The sequence below is a fragment of the Ascaphus truei genome (assembly GCF_040206685.1).
Source record: "Ascaphus truei isolate aAscTru1 chromosome 23 unlocalized genomic scaffold, aAscTru1.hap1 SUPER_23_unloc_1, whole genome shotgun sequence".
In the NCBI taxonomy this organism is placed as follows: Eukaryota; Metazoa; Chordata; class Amphibia; order Anura; family Ascaphidae; genus Ascaphus; species Ascaphus truei.
The window spans coordinates 767,374-782,239 of NW_027453862.1; the positions used below are offsets into that span (position 1 = coordinate 767,374).

At 34.2% G+C, this 14,866-nt stretch overlaps 10 non-coding genes across 10 annotated transcripts; all 10 read right to left on the reverse strand.

Moving 5' to 3' along the window:
• Positions 1 to 3,670: 3,670 nt before the first annotated feature.
• Positions 3,671 to 3,752, reverse strand: TRNAL-UAG (transfer RNA leucine (anticodon UAG)). Its single transcript has one exon. It is a non-coding gene; the product is annotated as a tRNA-Leu (tRNA).
• An 867-nt stretch (positions 3,753 to 4,619) lies between these two features.
• TRNAL-UAG (transfer RNA leucine (anticodon UAG)) lies at positions 4,620 to 4,701 on the reverse strand. The gene has a single exon. It is a non-coding gene; the product is annotated as a tRNA-Leu (tRNA).
• An 866-nt stretch (positions 4,702 to 5,567) lies between these two features.
• TRNAL-UAG (transfer RNA leucine (anticodon UAG)) lies at positions 5,568 to 5,649 on the reverse strand. The gene has a single exon. It is a non-coding gene; the product is annotated as a tRNA-Leu (tRNA).
• Positions 5,650 to 6,517: 868 nt separating this feature from the next.
• TRNAL-UAG (transfer RNA leucine (anticodon UAG)) lies at positions 6,518 to 6,599 on the reverse strand. Its single transcript has one exon. It is a non-coding gene; the product is annotated as a tRNA-Leu (tRNA).
• Positions 6,600 to 7,465: 866 nt separating this feature from the next.
• TRNAL-UAG (transfer RNA leucine (anticodon UAG)) lies at positions 7,466 to 7,547 on the reverse strand. Its single transcript has one exon. It is a non-coding gene; the product is annotated as a tRNA-Leu (tRNA).
• Positions 7,548 to 9,363: 1,816 nt separating this feature from the next.
• On the reverse strand, positions 9,364 to 9,445 carry TRNAL-UAG (transfer RNA leucine (anticodon UAG)). Its single transcript has one exon. It is a non-coding gene; the product is annotated as a tRNA-Leu (tRNA).
• Positions 9,446 to 11,259: 1,814 nt separating this feature from the next.
• TRNAL-UAG (transfer RNA leucine (anticodon UAG)) lies at positions 11,260 to 11,341 on the reverse strand. The gene has a single exon. It is a non-coding gene; the product is annotated as a tRNA-Leu (tRNA).
• An 867-nt stretch (positions 11,342 to 12,208) lies between these two features.
• Positions 12,209 to 12,290, reverse strand: TRNAL-UAG (transfer RNA leucine (anticodon UAG)). Its single transcript has one exon. It is a non-coding gene; the product is annotated as a tRNA-Leu (tRNA).
• An 867-nt stretch (positions 12,291 to 13,157) lies between these two features.
• Positions 13,158 to 13,239, reverse strand: TRNAL-UAG (transfer RNA leucine (anticodon UAG)). Its single transcript has one exon. It is a non-coding gene; the product is annotated as a tRNA-Leu (tRNA).
• An 866-nt stretch (positions 13,240 to 14,105) lies between these two features.
• Positions 14,106 to 14,187, reverse strand: TRNAL-UAG (transfer RNA leucine (anticodon UAG)). Its single transcript has one exon. It is a non-coding gene; the product is annotated as a tRNA-Leu (tRNA).
• Between the last annotated feature and the right edge of the window lie 679 nt (positions 14,188 to 14,866).

The following is a 14,866-nucleotide window of genomic DNA, read 5'->3' on the forward strand; positions in this document are numbered from 1 at the left end:
AGGGTCGAGCACCCTCTGTAAAATGTAACAGTAAAACCGCTTACAGAAAAACTTTGACAGGTGAGGTAGGACAACAATTTCAAATTAATAAGGGGTCAGTCTCGGCCCCAGCAATGCTGTGGGAGGCCCATAAGGCCTAAATCAGGGGCGACCTAATCTCAGTCACGGCCCATAGGAAAAAACAGAAACTCAAGCTTCAAAAAGACCTTACAGATAAGATTGCGCAACTTGTACAACAGCATAAGCACACAGTCTCCAAAAAAATATTCAAACAACTAAACCAAACTAGAGCAGCCCTCAAACACACCCAACTCGAAGAGGTAGAGAGAGCACTGAGATGGTCCAGACAAAAAATTTATGACAAGGGCAACAAGGCCGATAAGCTCTTGGCCACTAAACTCAGAGGCACCCGAGTCAAATCACAAATCTCTAAAATCCGCACTAAAAATGGTTAAATTTCATATATGGAGAAAGAGATAGGGCAGGAATTTGCGGATTTTTATTCGGACCTCTACAACTTACACCCCCCTAACCATGACCTGACATCCCTCGAGACAATTTCACAATACCTGGAGCACTGTAACCTCCCATCCCTCACGAACAAGGAACTAGACGATCTAAATAAAGAAATCTCCCAGGAGGAACTATCAGGAGCCATTGGTTCCCTTAAATTAGCTAAAAAGCCCGGCCCGGAGGGGTTTACCAATGCTTATTATAAAACATTCTTGCCGATTCTCTCCCCCTACCTCTTAGATATGTTCAACTCTTTCCTGCAAGGGGAACCGATCCCCTCTACAATCACCGCGGCAAACCTGGCAATTATCCACGAGGGTAGAGACCCTCACCTTTGTGGCAACTATAGGCCAATCTCCCTTCTGAATACCAATCTAAAACTCAATAGCAAGATCTTGGCAAACAGGCTCAACTCAATTCTCCCACGGCTCATTCATATAGATCAAGTAGGATTTGTGTCAGGAAGACAGGCCTCTGACAACACCGGCAAAATTGTGGATATAATAGACCATGTGCGCCTCACGGGAACCAGAGCGATAATCCTTAGTCTTGACGCAGAAAAAGCGTTTGACAGAATCAAATGGTCCTTCCTATATCAAACTATGCTGAAATTTGGATTCAGTGGCCCCTTCCTGCAGGGGGTTAGAGCCCTCTATCAAAACCCAACAGCACATGTAAAAAGTTCAGGTGGCTTCTCGGACCCCATTAAGATCAGAAATGGAACCAGGCAGGGTTGCCCCCTTTCCCCTCTGTTATTCGCCCTAACAATTGAACCATTAGCGGCAACAATTAGGGAAGATCAGAGCATTAAAGGTATTAGAATTGGCGAAACAGAATACAAAATCTCTTTATTTGCTGATGATGTGATCCTGACCCTCGCGGACCCCCACGTCTCCCTCCACAATCTCCAAAGAGTGCTATCCCAATTCGGCACAGTATCTGACTACAAAGTCAATATGGACAAGTCAGAAGCTCTAAACGTATCCCTATTAGACCAGGAATGGAGACTCCTACAAGCTAACTATAAATATCGATGGAGCACTACCCATATTAAATACCTAGGAGTCAGAATCTCAAGCACCTATAGCTCCCTATACCAATCCAACTACCCCCCTTGTTTAACCAAATCAAAAAAAGACCTGGAGAAATGGAAAAAGCTCCAAATTTCCTGGTTTGGAAGAATTATATCAATAAAAATGAACGTCCTGCCGAGACTTCTTTATTTCTTCCAAACACTCCCTGTCCCCATCCCAATCGCAGCCCTGAAACATATCCAGGCCCTTATGTTCCAATTCATTTGGAATGATAAACGGCCAAGAGTACCAAGGTCTGTGATGTTGTCCCACCTGGAGACTTAGGGAGGATTTGTTCCTGTAAAGTACTCTGTTTTAATAATATCAGAAAACACAAAATAAGAAGTAAACAAAACAGATAAAATCTTTGTGAAAACAAAACACGTAACTTCACTAAGATGTCATCTTGAAAACACAGAAATGGCAGCGGTGGGATTTAAACCCACGCTTCTTGCGAGACTGGAGCCTAAATCCAGCGCCTTAGACCGCTCGGCCACGCTACCAATAGGTGCTGTTTGAGACAAAATGAGGGGGTGAAAAAAATTATTGAGGCTCAATGGTTTTCATTATAAATGTTATTGTCGCTATTTTTTAACTATATGTACAATATATATATACATTTCAATCTTCAAGAATATCTATTTAGGAGTGACATTCAAATCTTTGGCCCACGATTGCAAACTTGGAGAAAAATGCCTTTTTTCATACACACAAAACTTTGCAAAAATGTGCTCACTGTATGGTCATTCTTCCATGAAAACTTTGGAATTTTTCAAATCTATGATTAATTTCAAAAGAATTTTGGCCATTTTATGCTTAACAAAATATTTTGCAAACAAGCAAAATGATAAAAAAAGAACTAAAACTGTTGCGACAAGATTTTCGAAAGTTTGCGCATCTTGTGCTTTTTACCAACTGCCACAAAATGTCCTGCTTTTTAAAGCAGCACTGCTTGTCACTTACATTTCAAGTGTGATTTTACCACAAAACTGTCTTTTCTATTTGCATATTGTTGATCTTTCCAAATGATTTCACATCTAATCTTCACATCCTATATCCTCATCACTCGATATTTGGTATCATCTTCTTTTTAACTTTTGATTCGTTTTTGTTTCAAAGCCTCCCTTTTTCAGTGATTACAGAGTTATAATGTAACAGTAAGTTTTGTCTTGAAAATGTGGATGTCATTCTATGTTTACTAAGGCTTTCTTACAGATGTATCTTTATCAATATAGAATGTTACCTACTCCAAAATACTCTGTTTTAATAATATCAGAAAACACAAAATAAGAAGTAAACAAAACAGATATGTGTACAATATATATATATACATTTCAATCTTCAAGAATATCTATTTAGGAGTGACATTCAAATCTTTGGCCCACGATTGCAAACTTGGAGAAAAATGCCTTTTTTCATACACACAAAACTTTGCAAAAATGTGCTCACTGTATGGTCATTCTTCCATGAAAACGTTGGAATTTTTCAAATCTATGATTAATTTCAAAAGAATTTTGACCATTTTATGCTTAACAAAATATTTTGCAAACAAGCAAAATGATAAAAAAAAGAACTAAAACTGTTGCGACAAGATTTTCGAAAGTTTGCGCATCTTGTGCTTTTTACCAACTGCCACAAAATGTCCTGCTTTTTAAAGCAGCACTGCTTGATACTAACATTTCAAGTGTGATTTTACCACAAAACTGTCTTTTTTATTTGCATACTGTTGATCATTCCAAATGATTTCCCATTTAGTCCTCACATTCTATATCCTCATCACTCGATATTTGGTATCATCTTCTTTTTAACTTTTGATTCGTTTTTGTTTCAAAGCCTCCCTTTTTCAGTGATTGCAGAGTTATAATGTAACAGTAAGTTTTGTCTTGAAAATGTGGATGTCATTCTATGTTTACTAAGACTTTCTTACAGATGTATCTTTATCAATATAGAATGTTACCTACTCCAAAATACTCTGTTTTAATAATATCAGATAACACAAAATAAGAAGTAAACAAAACAGATAAAAATCTTTGTGAAAACAAAACACGCAACTTCACTAAGATGTCATCTTGAAAACACAGAAATGGCAGCGGTGGGATTTGAACCCACACCTCTTGCGAGACTGGAGCCTAAATCCAGCGCCTTAGACCGCTCGGCCACGCTACCGATAGGTGCTGTTTGAGACAAACTGAGGGGGTGAAAAAAATTATTGAGGCTCAATGGTTTTCGTTATAAATGTTATTGTCGCTTTTTTTTAACTATGTGTACAATATATATATATACAATTCAATCTTCAAGAATATCTATTTAGGAGTGACATTCAAATCTTTGGCTCACGATTGCAAACTTGGAGAAAAATGCCTTTTTTCATACACACAAAACTTTGCAAAAATGTGCTCACTGTATGGTCATTCTTCCATGAAAACTTTGGAATTTTTCAAATCTATGATTAATTTCAAAAGAATTTTGGCCATTTTATGCTTAACAAAATATTTTGCAAACAAGCAAAATGATAAAAAAAGAACTAAAACTGTTGCGACAAGATTTTCGAAAGTTTGCGCATCTTGTGCTTTTTACCAACTGCACAAAATGTCCTGCTTTTTAAAACAGCACTGCTTGATACTAACATTTCAAGTGTGATTTTACCACAAAACTGTCTTTTCTATTTGCATACTGTTGATCATTCCAAATGATTTCCCATTTAGTCCTCACATTCTATATCCTCATCAATCTATATTTGGTATCATCTTCTTTTTAATTTTTTATTCGTTTTTGTTTCAAAGCCTCCCTTTTTCAGTGATTACAGAGTTATAATGTAACAGTAAGTTTTGTCTTGAAAATGTGGATGTCATTCTATGTTTACTAAGGCTTTCTTACAGATGTATCTTTATCAATATAGAATGTTACCTACTCCAAAATACTCTGTTTTAATAATATCAGAAAACACAAAATAAGAAGTAAACAAAACAGATAAAATCTTTGTGAAAACAAAACACGTGACTTCACTAAGATGTCATCTTGAAAACACAGAAATGGCAGCGGTGGGATTTGAACCCACGCTTCTTGCGAGACTGGAGCCTAAATCCAGCGCCTTAGACCGCTCGGCCACGCTACCAATAGGTGCTGTTTGAGACAAAATGAGGGGGTGAAAAAAATTATTGAGGCTCAATGGTTTTCATTATAAATGTTATTGTCGCTATTTTTTAACTATGTGTACAATATATATATACATTTCAATCTTCAAGAATATCTATTTAGGAGTGACATTCAAATCTTTGGCCCACGATTGCAAACTTGGAGAAAAATGCCTTTTTTCATACACACAAAACTTTGCAAAAATGTGCTCACTGTATGGTCATTCTTCCATGAAAACTTTGGAATTTTTCAAATCTATGATTAATTTCAAAAGAATTTTGGCCATTTTATGCTTAACAAAATATTTTGCAAACAAGCAAAATGATAAAAAAAGAACTAAAACTGTTGCGACAAGATTTTCGAAAGTATGCGCATCTTGTACTTTTTACCAACTGCCACAAAATGTCCTGCTTTTTAAAGCAGCACTGCTTGTCACTAACATTTCAAGTGTGATTTTACCACAAAACTGTCTTTTCTATTTGCATACTGTTGATCATTCCAAATGATTTCCCATTTAGTCCTCACATTCTATATCCTCATCACTCGATATTTGGTATCATCTTCTTTTTAACTTTTTATTCGTTTTTGTTTCAAAGCCTCCCTTTTTCAGTGATTACAGAGTTATAATGTAACAGTAAGTTTTGTCTTGAAAATGTGGATGTCATTCTATGTTTACTAAGGCTTTCTAACAGATGTATTATTTTCAATATAGAATGTTACCTACTCCAAAATACTCTGTTTTAATAATATCAGATAACACAAAATAAGAAGCAAACAAAACAGATAAAATCTTTGTGAAAACAAAACACGTAAATTAACTAAGATGTCATCTTGAAAATACAGATATGGCAGCGGTGGGATTTGAACCCACGCCTCTTGCGAGACTGGAGCCTAAATCCAGCGCCTTAGACCGCTCGGCCACGCTACCAATATGTGCTGTTTGAGACAAAATGAGGGGGTGAAAAAAATTGTTGAGGCTCAATGGTTTTCATTATAAATGTTATTGTCGCTATTTTTTAACTATGTGTACAATATATATATACATTTCAATCTTCAAGAATATCTATTTAGGAGTGACATTCAAATCTTTGGCCCACGATTGCAAACTTGGAGAAAAATGCCTTTTTTCATACACACAAAACTTTGCAAAAATGTGCTCACTGTATGGTCATTCTTCCATGAAAACTTTGGAATTTTTCAAATCTATGATAAATTTCAAAAGAATTTTGGCCATTTTATGCTTAACAAAATATTTTGCAAACAAGCAAAATGATAAAAAAAGAACTAAAACTGTTGCGACAAGATTTTCGAAAGTATGCGCATCTTGTACTTTTTACCAACTGCCACAAAATGTCCTGCTTTTTAAAGCAGCACTGCTTGTCACTAACATTTCAAGTGTGATTTTACCACAAAACTGTCTTTTCTATTTGCATACTGTTGATCATTCCAAATGATTTCCCATTTAGTCCTCACATTCTATATCCTCATCACTCGATATTTGGTATCATCTTCTTTTTAACTTTTTATTCGTTTTTGTTTCAAAGCCTCCCTTTTTCAGTGATTACAGAGTTATAATGTAACAGTAAGTTTTGTCTTGAAAATGTGGATGTCATTCTATGTTTACTAAGGCTTTCTAACAGATGTATTATTTTCAATATAGAATGTTACCTACTCCAAAATACTCTGTTTTAATAATATCAGATAACACAAAATAAGAAACAAACAAAACAGATAAAATCTTTGTGAAAACAAAACACGTAAATTACAACTAAGATGTCATCTTGAAAATACAGATACGGCAGCGGTGGGATTTGAACCCACGCCTCTTGCGAGACTGGAGCCTAAATCCAGCGCCTTAGACCGCTCGGCCACGCTACCAATAGGTGCTGTTTGAGACAAAATGAGGGGGTGAAAAAAATTATTGAGGCTCAATGGTTTTCATTATAAATGTTATTGTCGCTATTTTTTAACTATGTGTACAATATATATATACATTTCAATCTTCAAGAATATCTATTTAGGAGTGACATTCAAATCTTTGGCCCACGATTGCAAACTTGGAGAAAAATGCCTTTTTTCATACACACAAAACTTTGCAAAAATGTGCTCACTGTATGGTCATTCTTCCATGAAAACTTTGGAATTTTTCAAATCTATGATTAATTTCAAAAGAATTTTGGCCATATTATGCTTAACAAAATATTTTGCAAACAAGCAAAATGATAAAAAAAGAACTAAAACTGTTGCGACAAGATTTTTGAAAGTTTGCGCATCTTGTGCTTTTTACCAACTGCCACAAAATGTCCTGCTTTTTAAAGTAGCACTGCTTGTCACTAACATTTCAAGTGTGATTTTACCACAAAACTGTCTTTTCTATTTGCATACTGTTGATCATTCCAAATGATTTCCCATTTAGTCCTCACATTCTATATCCTCATCACTCGATATTTGGTATCATCTTCTTTTTAAATTTTGATTCGTTTTTGTTTCAAAGCCTCCCTTTTTCAGTGATTACAGAGTTATAATGTAACAGTAAGTTTTGTCTTGAAAATGTGGATGTCATTCTATGTTTACTAAGACTTTCTTACAGATGTATCTTTATCAATATAGAATGTTACCTACTCCAAAATACTCTGTTTTAATAATATCAGATAACACAAAATAAGAAGCAAACAAAACAGATAAAATCTTTGTGAAAACAAAACACGTAACTTCACTACGATGTAATCTTGAAAATACAGATATGGCAGCGGTGGGATTTGAACCCACGCCTCTTGCGAGACTGGAGCCTAAATCCAGCGCCTTAGACCGCTCGGCCACGCTACCGATAGGTGCTGTTTGAGACAAAATGAGGGGGTGAAAAAAATTATTGAGGCTCAATGGTTTTCATTATAAATGTTATTGTCGCTATTTTTTAACTATGTGTACAATATATATATACATTTCAATCTTCAAGAATATCTATTTAGGAGTGACATTCAAATATTTGGCCCACGATTGCAAACTTGGAGAAAAATGCCTTTTTTCATACACACAAAACTTTGCAAAAATGTGCTCACTGTATGGTCATTCTTCCATGAAAACTTTGGAATTTTTCAAATCTATGATTAATTTCAAAAGAATTTTGGCCATTTTATGCTTAACAAAATATTTTGCAAACAAGCAAAATGATAAAAAAAGAACTAAAACTGTTGCGACAAGATTTTTGAAAGTTTGCGCATCTTGTGCTTTTTACCAACTGCCACAAAATGTCCTGCTTTTTAAAGTAGCACTGCTTGTCACTAACATTTCAAGTGTGATTTTACCACAAAACTGTCTTTTCTATTTGAATACTGTTGATCATTCCAAATGATTTCCCATTTAGTCCTCACATTCTATATCCTCATCACTCGATATTTGGTATCATCTTCTTTTTAAATTTTGATTCGTTTTTGTTTCAAAGCCTCCCTTTTTCAGTGATTACAGAGTTATAATGTAACAGTAAGTTTTGTCTTGAAAATGTGGATGTCATTCTATGTTTACTAAGACTTTCTTACAGATGTATCTTTATCAATATAGAATGTTACCTACTCCAAAATACTCTGTTTTAATAATATCAGATAACACAAAATAAGAAACAAACAAAACAGATAAAATCTTTGTGAAAACAAAACACGTAACTTCACTACGATGTCATCTTGAAAATACAGATATGGCAGCGGTGGGATTTGAACACACGCCTCTTGCGAGACTGGAGCCTAAATCCAGCGCCTTAGACCGCTCGGCCACGCTACCAATAGGTGCTGTTTGAGACAAAATGAGGGGGTGAAAAAAATTATTGAGGCTCAATGGTTTTCATTATAAATGTTATTGTCGCTATTTTTTAACTATGTGTACAATATATATATACATTTCAATCTTCAAGAATATCTATTTAGGAGTGACATTCAAATCTTTGGCCCACGATTGCAAACTTGGAGAAAAATGCCTTTTTTCATACACACAAAACTTTGCAAAAATGTGCTCACTGTATGGTCATTCTTCCATGAAAACTTTGGAATTTTTCAAATCTATGATTAATTTCAAAAGAATTTTGGCCATTTTATGCTTAACAAAATATTTTGCAAACAAGCAAAATGATAAAAAAAGAACTAAAACTGTTGCGACAAGATTTTCGAAAGTATGCGCATCTTGTACTTTTTACCAACTGCCACAAAATGTCCTGCTTTTTAAAGCAGCACTGCTTGTCACTAACATTTCAAGTGTGATTTTACCACAAAACTGTCTTTTCTATTTGCATACTGTTGATCATTCCAAGTGATTTCCCATTTAGTCCTCACATTCTATATCCTCATCACTCGATATTTGGTATCATCTTCTTTTTAACTTTTTATTCGTTTTTGTTTCAAAGCCTCCCTTTTTCAGTGATTACAGAGTTATAATGTAACAGTAAGTTTTGTCTTGAAAATGTGGATGTCATTCTATGTTTACTAAGGCTTTCTAACAGATGTATTATTTTCAATATAGAATGTTACCTACTCCAAAATACTCTGTTTTAATAATATCAGATAACACAAAATAAGAAACAAACAAAACAGATAAAATCTTTGTGAAAACAAAACACGTAAATTACAACTAAGATGTCATCTTGAAAATACAGATACGGCAGCGGTGGGATTTGAACCCACGCCTCTTGCGAGACTGGAGCCTAAATCCAGCGCCTTAGACCGCTCGGCCACGCTACCGATAGGTGCTGTTTGAGACAAAATGAGGGGGTGAAAAAAATTATTGAGGCTCAATGGTTTTCATTATAAATGTTATTGTCGCTATTTTTTAACTATGTGTACAATATATATATACATTTCAATCTTCAAGAATATCTATTTAGGAGTGACATTCAAATCTTTGGCCCACGATTGCAAACTTGGAGAAAAATGCCTTTTTTCATACACACAAAACTTTGCAAAAATGTGCTCACTGTATGGTCATTCTTCCATGAAAACTTTGGAATTTTTCAAATCTATGATTAATTTCAAAAGAATTTTGGCCATTTTATGCTTAACAAAATATTTTGCAAACAAGCAAAATGATAAAAAAAGAACTAAAACTGTTGCGACAAGATTTTTGAAAGTTTGCGCATCTTGTGCTTTTTACCAACTGCCACAAAATGTCCTGCTTTTTAAAGTAGCACTGCTTGTCACTAACATTTCAAGTGTGATTTTACCACAAAACTGTCTTTTCTATTTGAATACTGTTGATCATTCCAAATGATTTCCCATTTAGTCCTCACATTCTATATCCTCATCACTCGATATTTGGTATCATCTTCTTTTTAAATTTTGATTCGTTTTTGTTTCAAAGCCTCCCTTTTTCAGTGATTACAGAGTTATAATGTAACAGTAAGTTTTGTCTTGAAAATGTGGATGTCATTCTATGTTTACTAAGACTTTCTTACAGATGTATCTTTATCAATATAGAATGTTACCTACTCCAAAATACTCTGTTTTAATAATATCAGATAACACAAAATAAGAAACAAACAAAACAGATAAAATCTTTGTGAAAACAAAACACGTAACTTCACTACGATGTCATCTTGAAAATACAGATATGGCAGCGGTGGGATTTGAACACACGCCTCTTGCGAGACTGGAGCCTAAATCCAGCGCCTTAGACCGCTCGGCCACGCTACCAATAGGTGCTGTTTGAGACAAAATGAGGGGGTGAAAAAAATTATTGAGGCTCAATGGTTTTCATTATAAATGTTATTGTCGCTATTTTTTAACTATGTGTACAATATATATATACATTTCAATCTTCAAGAATATCTATTTAGGAGTGACATTCAAATCTTTGGCCCACGATTGCAAACTTGGAGAAAAATGCCTTTTTTCATACACACAAAACTTTGCAAAAATGTGCTCACTGTATGGTCATTCTTCCATGAAAACTTTGGAATTTATCAAATCTATGATAAATTTCAAAAGAATTTTGGCCATTTTATGCTTAACAAAATATTTTGCAAACAAGCAAAATGATAAAAAAAGAACTAAAACTGTTGCGACAAGATTTTCGAAAGTATGCGCATCTTGTACTTTTTACCAACTGCCACAAAATGTCCTGCTTTTTAAAGCAGCACTGCTTGTCACTAACATTTCAAGTGTGATTTTACCACAAAACTGTCTTTTCTATTTGCATACTGTTGATCATTCCAAATGATTTCCCATTTAGTCCTCACATTCTATTTCCTCATCACTCGATATTTGGTATCATCTTCTTTTTAACTTTTTATTCGTTTTTGTTTCAAAGCCTCCCTTTTTCAGTGATTACAGAGTTATAATGTAACAGTAAGTTTTGTCTTGAAAATGTGGATGTCATTCTATGTTTACTAAGGCTTTCTAACAGATGTATTATTTTCAGTATAGAATGTTACCTACTCCAAAATACTCTGTTTTAATAATATCAGATAACACAAAATAAGAAGCAAACAAAACAGATAAAATCTTTGTGAAAACAAAACACGTAAATTAACTAAGATGTCATCTTGAAAATACAGATATGGCAGCGGTGGGATTTGAACCCACGTCTCTTGCGAGACTGGAGCCTAAATCCAGCGCCTTAGACCGCTCGGCCACGCTACCAATAGGTGCTGTTTGAGACAAAATGAGGGGGTGAAAAAAATTATTGAGGCTCAATGGTTTTCATTATAAATGTTATTGTCGCTATTTTTTAACTATGTGTACAATATATATATACATTTCAATCTTCAAGAATATCTATTTAGGAGTGACATTCAAATCTTTGGCCCACGATTGCAAACTTGGAGAAAAATGCCTTTTTTCATACACACAAAACTTTGCAAAAATGTGCTCACTGTGTGGTCATTCTTCCATGAAAACTTTGGAATTTTTCAAATCTATGATTAATTTCAAAAGAATTTTGGCCATATTATGCTTAACAAAATATTTTGCAAACAAGCAAAATGATAAAAAAAGAACTAAAACTGTTGCGACAAGATTTTTGAAAGTTTGCGCATCTTGTGCTTTTTACCAACTGCCACAAAATGTCCTGCTTTTTAAAGTAGCACTGCTTGTCACTAACATTTCAAGTGTGATTTTACCACAAAACTGTCTTTTCTATTTGCATACTGTTGATCATTCCAAATGATTTCCCATTTAGTCCTCACATTCTATATCCTCATCACTCGATATTTGGTATCATCTTCTTTTTAACTTTTGATTCGTTTTTGTTTCAAAGCCTCCCTTTTTCAGTGATTGCAGAGTTATAATGTAACAGTAAGTTTTGTCTTGAAAATGTGGATGTCATTCTATGTTTACTAAGACTTTCTTACAGATGTATCTTTATCAATATAGAATGTTACCTACTCCAAAATACTCTGTTTTAATAATATCAGATAACACAAAATAAGAAGTAAACAAAACAGATAAAAATCTTTGTGAAAACAAAACACACAACTTCACTAAGATGTCATCTTGAAAACACAGAAATGGCAGCGGTGGGATTTGAACCCACACCTCTTGCGAGACTGGAGCCTAAATCCAGCGCCTTAGACCGCTCGGCCACGCTACCGATAGGTGCTGTTTGAGACAAACTGAGGGGGTGAAAAAAATTATTGAGGCTCAATGGTTTTCGTTATAAATGTTATTGTCGCTTTTTTTTAACTATGTGTACAATATATATATATACAATTCAATCTTCAAGAATATCTATTTAGGAGTGACATTCAAATCTTTGGCCCACGATTGCAAACTTGGAGAAAAATGCCTTTTTTCATACACACAAAACTTTGCAAAAATGTGCTCACTGTATGGTCATTCTTCCATGAAAACTTTGGAATTTTTCAAATCTATGATTAATTTCAAAAGAATTTTGGCCATTTTATGCTTAACAAAATATTTTGCAAACAAGCAAAATGATAAAAAAAGAACTAAAACTGTTGCGACAAGATTTTCGAAAGTTTGCGCATCTTGTGCTTTTTACCAACTGCACAAAATGTCCTGCTTTTTAAAACAGCACTGCTTGATACTAACATTTCAAGTGTGATTTTACCACAAAACTGTCTTTTCTATTTGCATACTGTTGATCATTCCAAATGATTTCCCATTTAGTCCTCACATTCTATATCCTCATCACTCGATATTTGGTATCATCTTCTTTTTAAATTTTGATTCGTTTTTGTTTCAAAGCCTCCCTTTTTCAGTGATTACAGAGTTATAATGTAACAGTAAGTTTTGTCTTGAAAATGTGGATGTCATTCTATGTTTACTAAGACTTTCTTACAGATGTATCTTTATCAATATAGAATGTTACCTACTCCAAAATACTCTGTTTTAATAATATCAGATAACACAAAATAAGAAGCAAACAAAACAAATAAAATCTTTGTGAAAACAAAACACGTAACTTCACTACGATGTCATCTTGAAAATACAGATATGGCAGCGGTGGGATTTGAACCCACGCTTCTTGCGAGACTGGAGCCTAAATCCAGCGCCTTAGACCGCTCGGCCACGCTACCAATAGGTGCTGTTTGAGACAAAATGAGGGGGTGAAAAAAATTATTGAGGCTCAATGGTTTTCATTATAAATGTTATTGTCGCTATTTTTTAACTATGTGTACAATATATATATACATTTCAATCTTCAAGAATATCTATTTAGGAGTGACATTCAAATCTTTGGCCCACGATTGCAAACTTGGAGAAAAATGCCTTTTTTCATACACACAAAACTTTGCAAAAATGTGCTCACTGTATGGTCATTCTTCCATGAAAACTTTGGAATTTTTCAAATCTATGATTAATTTCAAAAGAATTTTGGCCATTTTATGCTTAACAAAATATTTTGCAAACAAGCAAAATGATAAAAAAAGAACTAAAACTGTTGCGACAAGATTTTCGAAAGTATGCGCATCTTGTACTTTTTACCAACTGCCACAAAATGTCCTGCTTTTTAAAGCAGCACTGCTTGTCACTAACATTTCAAGTGTGATTTTACCACAAAACTGTCTTTTCTATTTGCATACTGTTGATCATTCCAAATGATTTCCCATTTAGTCCTCACATTCTATATCCTCATCACTCGATATTTGGTATCATCTTCTTTTTAACTTTTTATTCGTTTTTGTTTCAAAGCCTCCCTTTTTCAGTGATTACAGAGTTATAATGTAACAGTAAGTTTTGTCTTGAAAATGTGGATGTCATTCTATGTTTACTAAGGCTTTCTAACAGATGTATTATTTTCAATATAGAATGTTACCTACTCCAAAATACTCTGTTTTAATAATATCAGATAACACAAAATAAGAAGCAAACAAAACAGATAAAATCTTTGTGAAAACAAAACACGTAAATTAACTAAGATGTCATCTTGAAAATACAGATATGGCAGCGGTGGGATTTGAACCCACGCCTCTTGCGAGACTGGAGCCTAAATCCAGCGCCTTAGACCGCTCGGCCACGCTACCAATATGTGCTGTTTGAGACAAAATGAGGGGGTGAAAAAAATTGTTGAGGCTCAATGGTTTTCATTATAAATGTTATTGTCGCTATTTTTTAACTATGTGGACAATATATATATACATTTCAATCTTCAAGAATATCTATTTAGGAGTGACATTCAAATCTTTGGCCCACGATTGCAAACTTGGAGAAAAATGCCTTTTTTCATACACACAAAACTTTGCAAAAATGTGCTCACTGTATGGTCATTCTTCCATGAAAACTTTGGAATTTTTCAAATCTATGATAAATTTCAAAAGAATTTTGGCCATTTTATGCTTAACAAAATATTTTGCAAACAAGCAAAATGATAAAAAAAGAACTAAAACTGTTGCGACAAGATTTTCGAAAGTATGCGCATCTTGTACTTTTTACCAACTGCCACAAAATGTCCTGCTTTTTAAAGCAGCACTGCTTGTCACTAACATTTCAAGTGTGATTTTACCACAAAACTGTCTTTTCTATTTGCATACTGTTGATCATTCCAAATGATTTCCCATTTAGTCCTCACATTCTATTTCCTCATCACTCGATATTTGGTATCATCTTCTTTTTAACTTTTTATTCGTTTTTGTTTCAAAGCCTCCCTTTTTCAGTGATTACAGAGTTATAATGTAACAGTAAGTTTTGTCTTGAAAATGTGGA